Consider the following 14,315-nt stretch of genomic DNA (forward strand, 5'->3'; position numbering starts at 1 on the left):
TTCAGCAAAGGTAAGGCGTACCGCCAACACTTAGCTTCTAGATTTAAGAAGCAAATGGGTGTGAGGGTGAAGAATCTCTACAAGGCGGGTAGAGACAAATGCAACATTGAGCAACAAGGCAGGGAGAGCTCAAAGTAAAGAAGTGGTGGATGAGCAAGAGAAAGATAAAGCTCTCAAAATGTAGCCTCAGCCAGTATCTTAGTTTGAGACTAAGCTAGTTGGCAGTTTGGATGACCAACAGGATGATAAGGAGCATAGCCCAGGGCAAGTGGAGGCAGCCACTTAGTCAGTGACTCCTAGTATAAGGAGAGTTCGAGCCAAGTGGGCAAAGGATTTGTTTAAGGAAGATAGGGAGAGAGTTGGATCTTCCAGTATCGCCTTTAGCCAGAGGAAGCAACCACAGAGGTACATAGGTACATCGCACTTATGAATAAAGTGATAGACTCGCAAAGCATGGTGGGAAAGAACAAGTCTTCAGATGAGGTTCCACAGAAGAAAGCAGGGAAGTCTTCTGCTTCAAAGGTAGCAGTTGTTGCACCGGAGAACATGGTAGTGTTGGAGACAAATCCAAGTGGACGAGGTTCTTCCAGAAGTACCTTCCTCACTAAGAGGGAGTGTTGAAAATAGTAGCAAGAAAGGTTCATTGATTTGTGCCTTAATCAAAGACAGCAACGGGTTCTTCCTTAATTTGCTCGAATTCCTTTAAGTTAGGAGCTAATTCCTATAAGTTAGGACGAATTCTTAAAATTTAGGATAAGTCCCTACAAATTAGGACGAGTTCTATAATTTAGGATTTGTTCCTAAAAGTTAGGACGAGATATGTAGTTAACTAATGTGCAAAAGTGGAAGGTCGAGTTTCTTGTCTTCTAGTGCAAGTTAAATTGGGAAAAGGACGAGTGATTGAGCCTAGGTTCTAGAATTGAGACGAGAAAAGTTGCATGAGTTAGTTTAACTCTGTTAACTCTTCAATCACAAAATCAATTCCTACAATATAATTTGTCAAATTTAGCCATTCAAAAATCTTATAAGGAGGAACGAAGGCACAATCGTATCCATTCTTGAGCACGAGTTTATGAGCTTGTGAGCTTGTGAAGGAAAGAACGTGCAAGAGGAGCTTGTGTGAGTATTGAAGAAAGAAGAATTGCCTTGGTAATGCGCTAGGAAATAGGGGCTTATTTCCTAGGATTTGCGCAAGGATTTCAGAGCTCATCCAAGCAAGGAAAGAAGGTATAAGGATCAGGAGCCTTACAAGGGTTTCAAGCTTACTTCAAGCAGGAAGATCATTGTATTCTTTATTGAAACAATATTCTGTTGTAAGAGATCTATTGCTCATTCTGGTGAAGAAGATGTAACAAGGCTAGGCCTTCATAAATGTAATTTTGATATTTGTATTTATTCAAGAAAAGAGAAATTATTTTTATATTATTTGTCAATGAGTTTCTTTGATCCGGATTTAAACAGGAATGCAACAAATTACAAAGATAACCATAAACATAGAGATGCAGTGGAAATAATACTTCATTTCATTAATGTAAAATATTGAAATACGCTTATAAACAGAAATGGAAATAAACTAGCTAGGGCGATGGTAGCTTATCTCTGAGAAAAGATGTGACAGCTACATGCCTCTGAACTGCCTTACAATGAGGCTCAAGGTCCTTTTTATTATTGAACAATGAGAGAAAATCCTAAACAACCAAAACTCTAACTCGAGGATAAGTAACACCAAGAGTTTATGGGCCCCATTGGGGTGAGTTGGACAGCCAACTTCCCAGGGTTGTGACTTGGTCATATTATCTCCGTTTGACACGGATGATAACCTGTTGGAAAGATCTCTCTGAGGACTACGATGGAAAAGACAATTTAAGGCAGACAATCGTTGGCGGTAGATTTCCAAAAAAATATCGTTTAGGGCCTCAAAATGGCTCTGGAAGTTTAGGACCCGAAAAACTGCTAAATATAGTAAACTGTGCTACAATTAAGGAAACTAAAAAAAAACGGAAAGGCAATGGTGGGGGTCCAAGTGGAATTGGCGGGTGGCCACCAATATCCACCTAGATCATTCCCCCCCCTTAGGAAGCAATGGTCCCCATTGCGTTGAGTTCCTCCATGAGATGAGGAAACTTCTGCTGACCTTGGTCCCTGGTGAGCCACTTGCCTTGGTGAAGGAGTTGGCCTGCTTTGACAACTCGATATAGTTGGATATTCTGCTAGCAAGTGTGCTTGATCTGTGTGTCCATGATCCGATCAGTTGCAGCTTGTTCCATGCAATTTGGATTTAACTTTGTGGGTGTGAACTGTTCTACAATGTCGGATGTGTCTAGTAATGGTGGAAAGTAAGGCCGAAGGAGGTCCACATTGAACACTGGGTGCATGCCAAGGAATGGGGGAATGTTGAGCTCAAATGTATTGTCTCCCACAGCCTTGGTAATGGTGTAAGGACCATATCGGAGTGGTCTGAGTTTCCGATAGGCTCCGGTAAGGCGTTCCTTTTGCAAATGCAACCAGACTTTATCGCCCACCTGAAACTTGTGTGGCACCCGATGTTGATCATGTCGTTGCTTGTACTTGGCATTTGATTTCTCCAGAATATCATGGACCTGTTGGCGAATATGTTGGATGTGCTCAATGAAGTTGTTTGCCTTATCTGTTTCGGGCTGGACATGAGCCAAATCTGCGTGAGTAGCTGCAAATGGCATGGCCGCATCAATGGGACATAGCAGCTAGAATCCTAAGACCACCTAAAAAGGGTTGTGGCTAGTCAAGCTGTGGAGAGCCCGATTGTAGCTGTGCTGAACACAAGGGAGGCTCTCGTCCCATGTGCGTGGACGCTTTGAGTTGTACATGCGCAGAATGTGTACAATCATCCTATTGACAACCTCTGTCTAGCCATCAGTTTGAGGATGGAAGGCTATGGACTTAGTGAGTTTGGTGTCCAGCATCAACCAGAGACTGGACCAAAATGTACTGAGGAACCTGCTATCCCGATCTGAGATGATAGACTGTGGGATCCCAAAGTGTACCCACACTCGTTCAAAGAAGAGTTTAGCAGTGGCTTCAACTGTGATAGTCTTCTTGTAAGCCGCCATAATGGCCATCTTCGAGAACCTATCGACGACCACAAAAACACAGTCGTTTCCATGCTTAGTGGAAGGAAGGCCTGACATGTAATCCATGGAGATGGATTCCCAAGGTCGACTAGGGGTAGGCAGCGGGGTATAGAGGCCTTGCTTCTTGATGGTCGGTTTGGCAATGGCGCAGGCAGTGCATGATTTGATGTACTTCCCGACATCCTGTCAAAGATTCGGCCAATAGAAATACTTTTGTAGTACTGCCACCGTTTTCTCGACCCCAAAATGCCCAGCAGCCCGACTGTAGTGTGCTTCCCAAATCATCTTGGCACACTCGCTTGAAGGAACACAAAGGTGACCCAGGTGGCATAACAGGGCATCCTGGAGGTGAAAATCTGGAACATGCTGACCCTCCAAGAGTGTCTGGTATGTGTGGCCGAATTCTGGGTCGCTTTTGTAGAGAAGTGGCCAATCAAAAGTCTCGTGCCATAAGATTTGAGCACAATGGTTAACGCCATGATCGATGGTCGACTGAGGCAATCTGCAACATTATTGGTGTTTCCCTTCTTATACTTGATATTCAAATGGAACTATTGCAGGTATGTGGACCACTTCTGATGGCGATCATTCTGCAATTTCCCTTGGGTCTTTATGAACTGCAGGGGTCGGTGGTCTGTGTGGATGACCGTTTCCTTCCCCAAAATGTAATGCTTCCATTGTCAGCAGGCCTGCACAATGGAATACATCTCTTTGTCATAAGTGGGATACTTATGCACTGTGTTTGAAAGTGTCTCACTGTGATATGCCACTGGATGCCCATGTTGAGTAAGCACTGCCTCAATAGCATAGTCAGAGGCATCTGTCTCGACCTCAAATGGTTGTTGCAGGTCTGGTAATGCGAGCACTGGTGCCGAGCAGAGGCGATCTTTCAACTCTGTGAATGCTTTTTGTTGAGATTCAGACCAAAAGAATTTTGCTTTCGCTCCTCCCTTGGTTACTTGACTCAAGGGCCAAGTGATATGAGAAAATCCCAACACGAACCTGCAATAGAAGTTGACAAGACCTAGAATCTGCAGAGCTCTATCAGAGTGGTTGGAGATGGCCAATCCCGAATGACTTGGATCTTGGTTGGATCCACATGCACCCCCTATTCATCAATAATGTATCCCAGATATTGAACCTCGGTCATGCCAAAAGTGCATTTCTCCAAATTGGCACATAACTTGTGTTGCCACAATGTTTGGAGAACCTGTCAGATGTGTTGGAGGTGCTCTTCCCAACTCTAGCTGAAGATCAGGATGTCATCCAAGTATACCACTACAAATGAGTTGGTGAATGGCCACAAGATTTCATCCATTAGCCTCATGTAGGTTGCAAGAGCATTCGTCAATCCGAAAGGCATAACCAACCATTCAAAAAGGCCCTCCTTGGCTTTGAAGGCAGTCTTCCACACATCGAAGGGTTCGATTGGTACCTGGTGATATCGTGACTTCAAATCGATCTTGCTGAAATATTTTCCCCCTTCAGTTGGTCCAAGAGGTCATCAATCCATGGGATCGAGTACCTATTATGGACAGTGATCTTGTTCAGCGCCCGATAGTCAATACAAAGTCTCCAAGTCCCATCCTTCTTCTATACCAACACGATCGAGCTCCCACAAGGCGATGAACTCGGACAAATGTGACCTCTCTGTAGCAGCTCCTGAATCTGCCTCTTGATTTCATCGTTCTCCAGAACGGACCGCCGATAGATTGGTCCATTGGGCAGCGGCGCACCTAGGGTCAGATCGATGGAGTGCTTGACCTGACAGTGCAGAGGAACCCCTGCGGGGGAGGTGAAGATGTCCTCGTACTCCTCCACGACCTTGTCCATCTGTAGTTGTTGTGCGGAGGGGCCCTGTCTGGAGGTCGTGGCCACCGTCTTCTTCTTTCCTTGAGGGCGTATCATCAGGAAAACAAATTTCCCAGTTTTGGAAATGAGCTTACTGCATTGTTTTGCAGTAACCAAAGAGATGGCGGTAGGCAGTGCTACCTCTAGTATCCTGTACAACTTATTTCCCAAAGTAACAATAACAGCACGGGGCCTTGATTCATACACAGCATGTCGCTTCCACAAGTATGGTTGTCCTAATAATACATCACAAACTTCAAGGGGAGCAATGTCACACAATACCTCTTCCGTGAAAGGCTTGATGTTGTATGGAAGGCGACACTGCTCGCTCACGTGAAGATCCCATCCTTGGTGAAGCCACCGGATGGCGTACAGTTGTGGATGTGCTGTGGTCGGTAAACCCAGCCGCTTCACAAACTCTGCCGGAATGAGGTTCTTTTGGCTCCCGCTGTCGACAATGAACTATAGCGGGGAGCCCTTTACCCACATCTAGGAGTGGAAGAGACGCTCCTCCTCCTATGGATCTTCGGGTTCCTCCTTCTGGATCTTCGTGGTGGCAACGGTGGCATTGGGCTCCGCATCGATAATCTGCTTCCCTTTGTCATTCCCCTTGTCGGGTTCTGACTCAGAGTCGTAACATGCATCTGATTCTGAAACCTTTAGCTCGGCCACTAGTGACTTCTTGGTCCAACACTCATTTGTGTAGTGAGTGGAGCTCTTATGGAACTCACACCACTTTCCCGTGTCCTTTTTCGGCTTCGCGGCGCTGTTCTTTGCTTGCAACTTTGGCAGGTTGTCTTGGGACGCCCCGCCTTGGCTTTGTCCTTTGTTCTGCGGTTTGGGAGCACCTTTCCCTTGCTTCGGATTCGCAGATCCAAAGTCTCGCTTCTTCTATTTAAACTTTTGCTCGACCTTGACGGCATATCAATATGCCGTGCCGAGCGAGGAGATGTTAAGGAATTTTATTTCTTCCTAGATGTACTTCTGCAGGCAGCCGCAGTATTTGAGTACCAAATGCTGCTCTGAATCCTTGATACCCAACTTTGTTCAAAGGGTATGGAAAATATTGGTAAACTCCAACACGTCTTGGTCCCTTCCCTGTCGCAACGTGGTCCACTTTATGTATTGATCCTCATAGCTTCCGATAGGGTAGTACTGCTCCTTGATGGCATCCTAGAATGAATTCCAAGTGGGTGTGGCTAAAAATAGTGAGCCTATACTTTCATCCTTCTGCTCGCAGTAGGTTTCCCACCAGTCCTTGACATGGGGGGTTGCTTTGAGAAGAGTGAAAAATAATATTTTCCCGAATGGAAAAATCATGAACAAAAAAATAACCCTCTGGCAGATTTAACCATTTATCGACGACATCTGCGTCTATCTAACCCTCGAATATGGGGATTTCAAAATTAACTTGTACCTTAAATAGTGTGGCATTTCCAGAGTAGCTGTTGGAAGCCGATGCGTCGCCCCTGGGTAGCCGTTGAAGGATCTGGGCAAAGTTGTTCATCATCGCGTTCCTTTGTCGCTCGAGAGCTTCTTCAAGCAAGATTTTGATAGGATCCCATGCCCCCTCGTCTTTCTTTTCATCCACCATGGGAGGCCGTCGGGATTTGCGAGGCTGGTCTTGTAAAGGTTCAACCAGTTCAAGCCCTAACTCCTTATATCTCGACCTCGTTGGGGACATGAAAAGAAAAACAGAGAAAAAAAGCAGACCACTATGATACCACTGATCCGGATTTAAACAGAAACGCAACAAATTACAGAGATAACCATAAACATAGAGATGCAGCGGAAATAATACTTCATTTTATTAATGTAAAACATTGAAATATGCTTACAAACAAAAATGGAAATAAACCAGCTAGGGCGATGGTAGCTTATCTCTAAGAAGAGATGTGGCAGCTACATGCCTCTGAACTGCCTTACAATGAGGCTCAAGGGCCTTTTTATTATTGAACAATAAGAGAAAACCCTAAACAACCAAAACCCTAACCCGACGAGATGTAACACCAAGAGTTTATGGGCCCCATTGGGGTGAGTTGGACAGCCATCTTCCCGGGGTCGTGACTTGGTCATATTATCTCTGTTTGACACGTATGATAACCCGTTGGAAAGATCTCTCCGAGAACTACGACGGAAAATATGATTCTCAACATAAAATCGTGGGCAGTAGATTTCCAAAAAAACATCATTTAGGGCCTCAAAACAGCTCCGAAAGTTTAGGACCCGAAAAAACTGCTAAAAATAGTAAACTTTGCTACAATTAAGGAAATTGAAAAAACTGAAAGAAGCAATGGTGGGGGTCCAAGTGGAATTGGCAGGTGGCCACCAATATCCACCTGGATCATTCTTGCTCATTGAAAATAGGTCAAGCACATTTTAAAGTGCTTCTAGAGAGTCAAAGTCAAAATGTAATTATGATGAGACCCTTTGAGGGCATGTTACATCATGTATGTCAATGTACAAGGTTATGGGAACACCTCCAAGTCAAGTCAAATCCTCTCCTAGCTTCAATGAAGTCTCCAAGCAGCCAAATAATGAATAAAAGATGAATTGTGATGAAACAGTCAAGTCAGCCTAATGAACAGTCAAGTCGGCCTGAAAAGGAGGGACAAACCTCTATTTATAAAGGTTGTCCACTCCTCATACAACGCATTCATTAAAGCTCTGAAATCAACGAGCAGATAAGCCGAAAAAAAGAATTTAAAGGGAAGTCTATAGGGTCTCCAAGGACAGCGAGGAAGAAGGGTATACAACCGAAGTTAAGGAGACCATTTCTAGGGCAGCTACAGCCACACGTGCGAGGATAAGGAAGGTTGCCTGCGGTTATGACAGCAGTCACTAACAGCTCACCATATCTCATTGTTTAGGGTTCAAACCAAGCCTACAAGACCACTCTCTCAAGCGAAGGATCAAGGAAAAGGCAATGAAGATAAGGGGATTGTTTTAGGGTTTTGTCCACATGTGCGAAGATTTCAGCAGTGTACTTTTTGCAGATTTGACAGCAGTTGAAGGCAACACATTTAGAAGCCTCATTCGGATGTGTAACTAGGTCTACAAGGTCTCCTAAGGAAAGAGAAGAAGGTTCTCTCTAAAGCGAAGTAAAGAAGCCCTAATTTTCTAGGGTTTCTCCTAAGAAGAAGAGAGTCTAACTTAGACAAGCAACAGAAGAAGGACGAAGTGTTGAGGAGCAAAGTGTCGGAAGAAAGAGGTCCATGTGCCGGAAGTTATAGTGCAGAAAGAGGAAGGATTTGACTTTAGTTGGAGGATATCCTAGTCAAGGGTCTAGGGTTTGGCAGTTGTTCAAATAAGAAGCTTCAATAAGAGAAAAATTACCAAGGGTTTTCCTCTCAAGAGTGGAGAGGTTTTGTCCCTGGTAGAGAGCCAAACTTTGTGTTCTTGTTATTTTGTTTTGGTAGCAGTTTGATGAACCACACACACTAATAAGAAGAAGAAGATAAATTGTCAAAGTGCATCACAAATTGTTATCAAGTGTGAAGAATATTAATAAACACCATTGCCCTCCATTCTTCAACATGGTTTCAGAGCTAAGGTGACACATCACAGAAAGGGCAACTCAAGAACACTCATCAAGGAGAAGCATCTACAAAGTTGAAGCATCAAGCCTAGAAGTCTCAATCACTTCAAGGTCAAGAAGGGTATACAATCCATCATTCATCAAGAAGGTCTACAAAGCTAGAAGAAGAGCCTTACATAAAGGCACCTACAAAGAAGAGCAGATTGAAGCAGGACCTACATCAAGCTCCAAGTCATCAAGCAAGTCCACTTGAAGAAGGCAACTTGAAGTACATCAAGATCCTAGGAAGGCAAGCCATCAAATCTTCAAGGAGGAAGCAAATCCATCACATCTCAAAAATCTATCAAGTACATGTCCCTTCTGAATATACATCAATGTCTTTTTGCAAGGAAAGCAATAAATTGGTAGGAACCAATAACTTTCTTGCATGGAAGAAGAGGACTGATCTACTACTCAAGGAGAATGAACTCCTAGAGCATGTCAAAGGGAATATCGCTATCCCTGCTAAGGAACAAACTCAAGCCTTAGCCAAGTACAATAAGGATGAGACAAGAGCTCAAAGGATTCTGATAGAATCAATCAAAGACTCTCTCATTCCATGTGTCTCCAAGTTTGAGACATCGACAGAAATTTATGATAAGCTAGTAGAGCTATTCTCGGTATCTACAACTGGAGAAGTAATATCTCTAAGAAATGAATTATACAAGATGAAGATAACAGAGGAAGGAATAGCTCCCTACTTCATGAAAATATTTGAAATGAGAGATCAACTTCAAGAACTTGGGGAAGTGATGTCTGATAGAGAGATGACAATTGTAGTAATCAATGCTCTACCTAAGGATTGGGGCAACTTCACATCAAGCATATATGCCAAAAAGGAAGCAACCACTCTCAGTGAAATGTGGTCTCTATGCAGAACAGAGGAAAACAGACTTAAGGCAAAGGAAGATGTGGGATCAAAGGAGAAAGCATTTGCTACCATGGCTAAGAGAAATGGTAAGTTTGGCAATTTTCGTCCACGAAGAACAAACAACAAAGACATGTCCAAAATCCAATGTTTTGGATGCCAAGAATATGGACACTACAAAAGGAATTGTCCTAAGCTTAAGAAGGACAACAACAACAAAAGGAAGAGAGAAGAAGTTCACATAACTCAAGAAATGAAAGAAGGAAAGAAGCAAAAGAAGGAAGATCCTCTGGATCTCTACTATGACTAGGTCAAACTCTTTACTTCTAGATTTCTTTCAAAGTTTTGAGTAGGATAGGAGCATGTAGGAATAAATTAAAATTGCATGGCTAGAAACATCCTCTAGAATCTAGCAACATGATGTACATAGAGTTCTAGATACTCATGAAGATGTAGCATTTATGATAAGAACAAAAATGCATGGGTAGAAATATCCTCTAGAATATAGGAGCATGGCAGATATAGCTCAAGATATTCATGTAAAAGAAGCATACCTAGTATAGGACCTCATCCACGATGAAAGAAAAATTGATCATGATTAAGAATCTTAGAAGACCTCCATCATCAAAAGAAAGGAAACATTTGCAAGGCAAGGGTCTTTAAGATCCTATGATGGAATCTTCAAAATAAGGTTCATGAACCAAAGCAGATGTCTCATTGGGAATCCCATTCATGGGATTCAAGAAAAGGATGATATGCAGGCAAGCTAAGATGAAGCAAGAAGGGCCACACCAAAGGATGATCAAAGGAGAATCAAGATGAGGTATGTATGCATCAAAGTTTAGTCATGTTATCATTTGTATATTATTGAGTCATGGGAATAGTTCTATAACATGATCAAGTATGAAAGAATCTCTTTCACCAAGGACATGCTCGAAGGCATGTACTATAATGCTATGAAGGTCAACAAAATAATATGCTTACATAAGGAGTATAAGATTGCTGACTAAGAAGCAAGAAGAAATGTTGACAAGTCCAGAAAGCAAGTGATGAAGGAATGCTCTCACAAGAAGCATTGGATGGTTGACCTATCTATCTGATAAGAAGCAAATGAAGAAAGAGATCAAGCATGTGGAAGAACACCATGATCACTGAGAATCACTATCTAACAAGATACTTTGAAGATATCTCCCAAAAGAAGGCAAGACAACTTTGATAAAGGAAGAAAGGACCCTTGACACCTATGAAGGCCTTGGAGATATAAAAGGTGCAGATAATTGATTCTACTCTATAAAGATGTCGTGATGAAGAAGCCATTTAACAAAATGAAAAGCAATGTTGAAGCAATATCAGGATGAAGTCATGATGGGCTACAAGGTCAAAGCATGTAAACAAGCAAATACAACAAAGCATCCATGAGGAGAGTATTCCGAAGAGTGGACAAGATGACAAAAGAGTAGCCAAGAGGACAAGAAAACCTGATGAATGACAAGAAAACCACTTTCCACGAAGGAAGCAATGGCATGACAAACCAGGAAGGAAAGTGATCAATGGATGGTGCTCTACATAGAAGAAGTTCAAACAAAGAATTCATGACATCAAAGAATGAAGGACATCAAGCAGCTGAAAGACCCCCGAAGAAGAAGTTTGATGAATGAAAGAGTCCCTAGTTAAGAGGGAGCTCTGACAAGTCACTGATCAAGAGGGAGTTTTGGATCACCCCTTATTACAAAGGAGTGACCATTGTGTTTTTCCATTTCATGGGTCATGCACTAGAATAGGACTAACATCCTAAGTCTAGATGAAGGCCATGAATGGAAATGTAGACACAAGATAGACACTACATTCTTGTCTTCACTTGGAAAGACAGAATGGGAGGATTGGGTAATCATCTGGCATCTGATACTCTTTGAGGATGTGTAGGGCATCCAAGACAAGAGTAGGCAAGAGGACCGATATTCTTTAAGGGCTGAGAACCCAAGAAAAGAATAGTCCTAGGTCATACTCGGAGAACACCAGGGTGGGTATGTACCTTGAGAGACAATGATGAAGGTGTCTATAAATCATTGGTCTTGCCAGCATTGTAGCTCATGATCTCATGATGAAATGGAGTTGTTAGTCAAGGCCTTGCATTATGACAATGTTGATGGATATGATGCAATAACAGATGGATTAAATCCACTTTCTCCTATGTGAATTCTTCAAGATTGAAAATTGCTAGGTCTTCATAAATGTAATTTTGATATTTGTATTTATTCAAAAAAAGAGAAATTATTTTTATATTATTTGTCAATGAGTTTCTTGCTAATTGAAAATAGGTCAAGCACATTTTAAAGTGCTTCTAGAGAGTCAAAGTCAAAATGTAATTATGATGAGACCCTTTGAGGACATGATACATCATGTATGTCAATGTACAAGGTCATGGGAACACCTCCAAGTCAAGTCAAATCCTCTCCTAGCTTCAACGAAGTCTCCAAGCAGCCAAATAATGAATAAAAGATGAATTGTGATGAAACAGTCAAGTCGGCCTGAAAAGGAGGGACAAACCTCTATTTATAGAGGTTGTCCACTCCTCATACAACGCATTCATTAAAGCTCTGAAATCAGCGAGGAGATAAGCCGAGAAAGGAAGTTAAAGGGAAGTATATAGGGTCTCCAAGGACAATGAGGAAGAAGGGTATACAACCGAAGTTAAGGAGACCATTTCTAGGGCAGCTATAGCCACATGTGCGAGGATAAGGAAGGCTGCCTACGGTTATGATAGCAATCACTAACAGCTCACCATATCTCATTGTCTAGGGTTCAAACCAAGCCTACAAGACCACTCTCTCAAGCGAAGGATCAAGGAAAAGACAGTGAAGATAAGGAGACTGATTTAGGGTTCTGTCCACACATGCGCAGATTTCAGCAATGTACTTTTTGCGAATTTGACAGCAGTTGAAGGCAGCACATTTAGAAGCCTCATTCATATGTGTAACTAGGTCTACAAGGTCTCCTAAGGAAATCGAAGAAAGTTCTCTCTAAAGCGAGTAAAGAAGCCCTAATTTTCTAGGGTCTCCTATGGAGAAGAGAGTCTAACCTAGACAAGCAACAAAAGAAGGACGAAGTGCTGAGGAGCAAAGTGTCGGAAGAAAGATGTCCATGTGCTAGAAGTTATAGTGCAAAAAGAGGAAGGATTTGACTTATGCTTGGAGGATATCCTAGTCAAGGGTCTAGGGTTTGGCAGTTGTTCAAATAAGAAGCTTCAATAAGAGAAAACTTACCAAGTGTTTTCCTCTCAGGAGTGGAGAGGTTTTGTCCCTAGCAGAGAGCCAAACTTTGTGTTCTTGTTATTTTGTTTTGGTAGCAATTTGATGAAACACACACACTAATAAGAAGAAGAAGATAAATTGTCAAAGTGCATCACAAATTGTTATCAAGTGTGAAGAATATTAATAAACACCATTTCCCTCCATTGTTCAACACGTTCTTCTTCAATAAGATTCTCAAGCAAGTAGAGGGTTTTCCCAGTTGGGTTCCCTAGAAAAATTGTCTTGATTATTGTGTGATTGTTTTATTATGTTCCTATTCCACTGCAAATTAAGTAGAGAAATTATCTGTCTATATGAAAAGAAACTCATTTTCAAATTGTTCATATTGGCAGTTGCAGAATTTCATGGATTTTCTACATGTGTCTGTAACTATGGTGTAATTATCCATTGAACAATTTAATTTTGTTTGCATAAGCCTGCAATTTCATGTCTATATGTGTTTATTAACTATTAGTATGCCAATGAAGAGTATAGTGTAAGAGCTATATAATGTTGACTTTAGCCTAACTAGCGCAGCCATATAAATTAAATAGTTGGTAAATGTCGATAGGCGTCAATCCATAATAAGCATCAAAACACTTACTTCATGATACATCTCACGTTTCTAAAATTAAAAAGGATCATCAAAACTAACTAAATTATAACTTTATTATTATTATTATTAAAATAATTAATATATAAGTTAAACATATATACATTAAAAAAACATGGAACAAGATGTTTAACCATAGAGATTTACCCCCACTTTACCATGGAAATTATTATTCTATAAATTGGCTTTGTTATGATACCATGGGCCAATACTAGCACTTGTCAATACCATATGCCCAAAAAACATAATCCACTTCATATGACACTTGTTCATATGCCTTTTTTTTAGATTAACGAATTTAATAAAAAGGGTAAAAGGGGCATAACTGCTTTGGAAATAAATCTCAACCATTGATTTGTATTATACTACTACGAAGATTCTAGAATATTCCATAGAGGTTCAATCCCTACCATCCACCTAATAATTATTGATAATTAAATTAAAATTGTGGAAACCCTATTCCAAAATAGACACACCTCTCAGCGTAATTTGAAGGATATGCATGTTACAATATGGTATCAAAGCAAGAAGTTGGTGGAAATTTGGGGTTTCAAGAAGTACCCTATGTCCTCAAAAGTGTACAGAGGGTATCGGGTATGTGACAATGAACCGAGAACTGAAAGCAATCAAAATCTCCAGTAAGGTGATGTAGAACTCGCTGCTCAAATCAATATTGGAGATGCAGTAACGGAGGATCAATGACAGTATTGGAGAGTTCATATAGAAAGTCAACCCTGTCAAAGCATATATATAAATGTAAGTTTGGTCTTATCTGTTTTGTTGTTCTTGTAAGTCCATAGAGATGTCTATATTGGGCCTCGTAGAGGCTGCTAGTCTAATGTGTATTCAAGTGAATTTCAAGAAAACATCATATTGATCTTATGTTGATGGATTTGTGATATAAATATCACTGTAAAATAAACCAATGCTTACTATTGGCAGGCTCTCTTTTGCTAAGATTGTATGGCAACCACTGTGACAACTTTGTATCAAACTACACATTGGT

General features: G+C 41.4%; 1 protein-coding gene across 5 annotated transcripts in view; it reads right to left on the bottom strand.

Annotated features, from left to right (window-relative positions):
- LOC149243961 (uncharacterized) overlaps nucleotides 1-14,315 on the bottom strand; it is a 181,368-nt gene that overhangs the window by 40,929 nt on the left and 126,124 nt on the right. The window lies entirely within an intron of this gene.

The sequence above is a fragment of the Pinus tabuliformis genome, chromosome 8, assembly GCF_031772625.1.
Source record: "Pinus tabuliformis cultivar Carrire ecotype Pingquan chromosome 8, CPIR1, whole genome shotgun sequence".
In the NCBI taxonomy this organism is placed as follows: Eukaryota; Viridiplantae; Streptophyta; class Pinopsida; order Pinales; family Pinaceae; genus Pinus; species Pinus tabuliformis.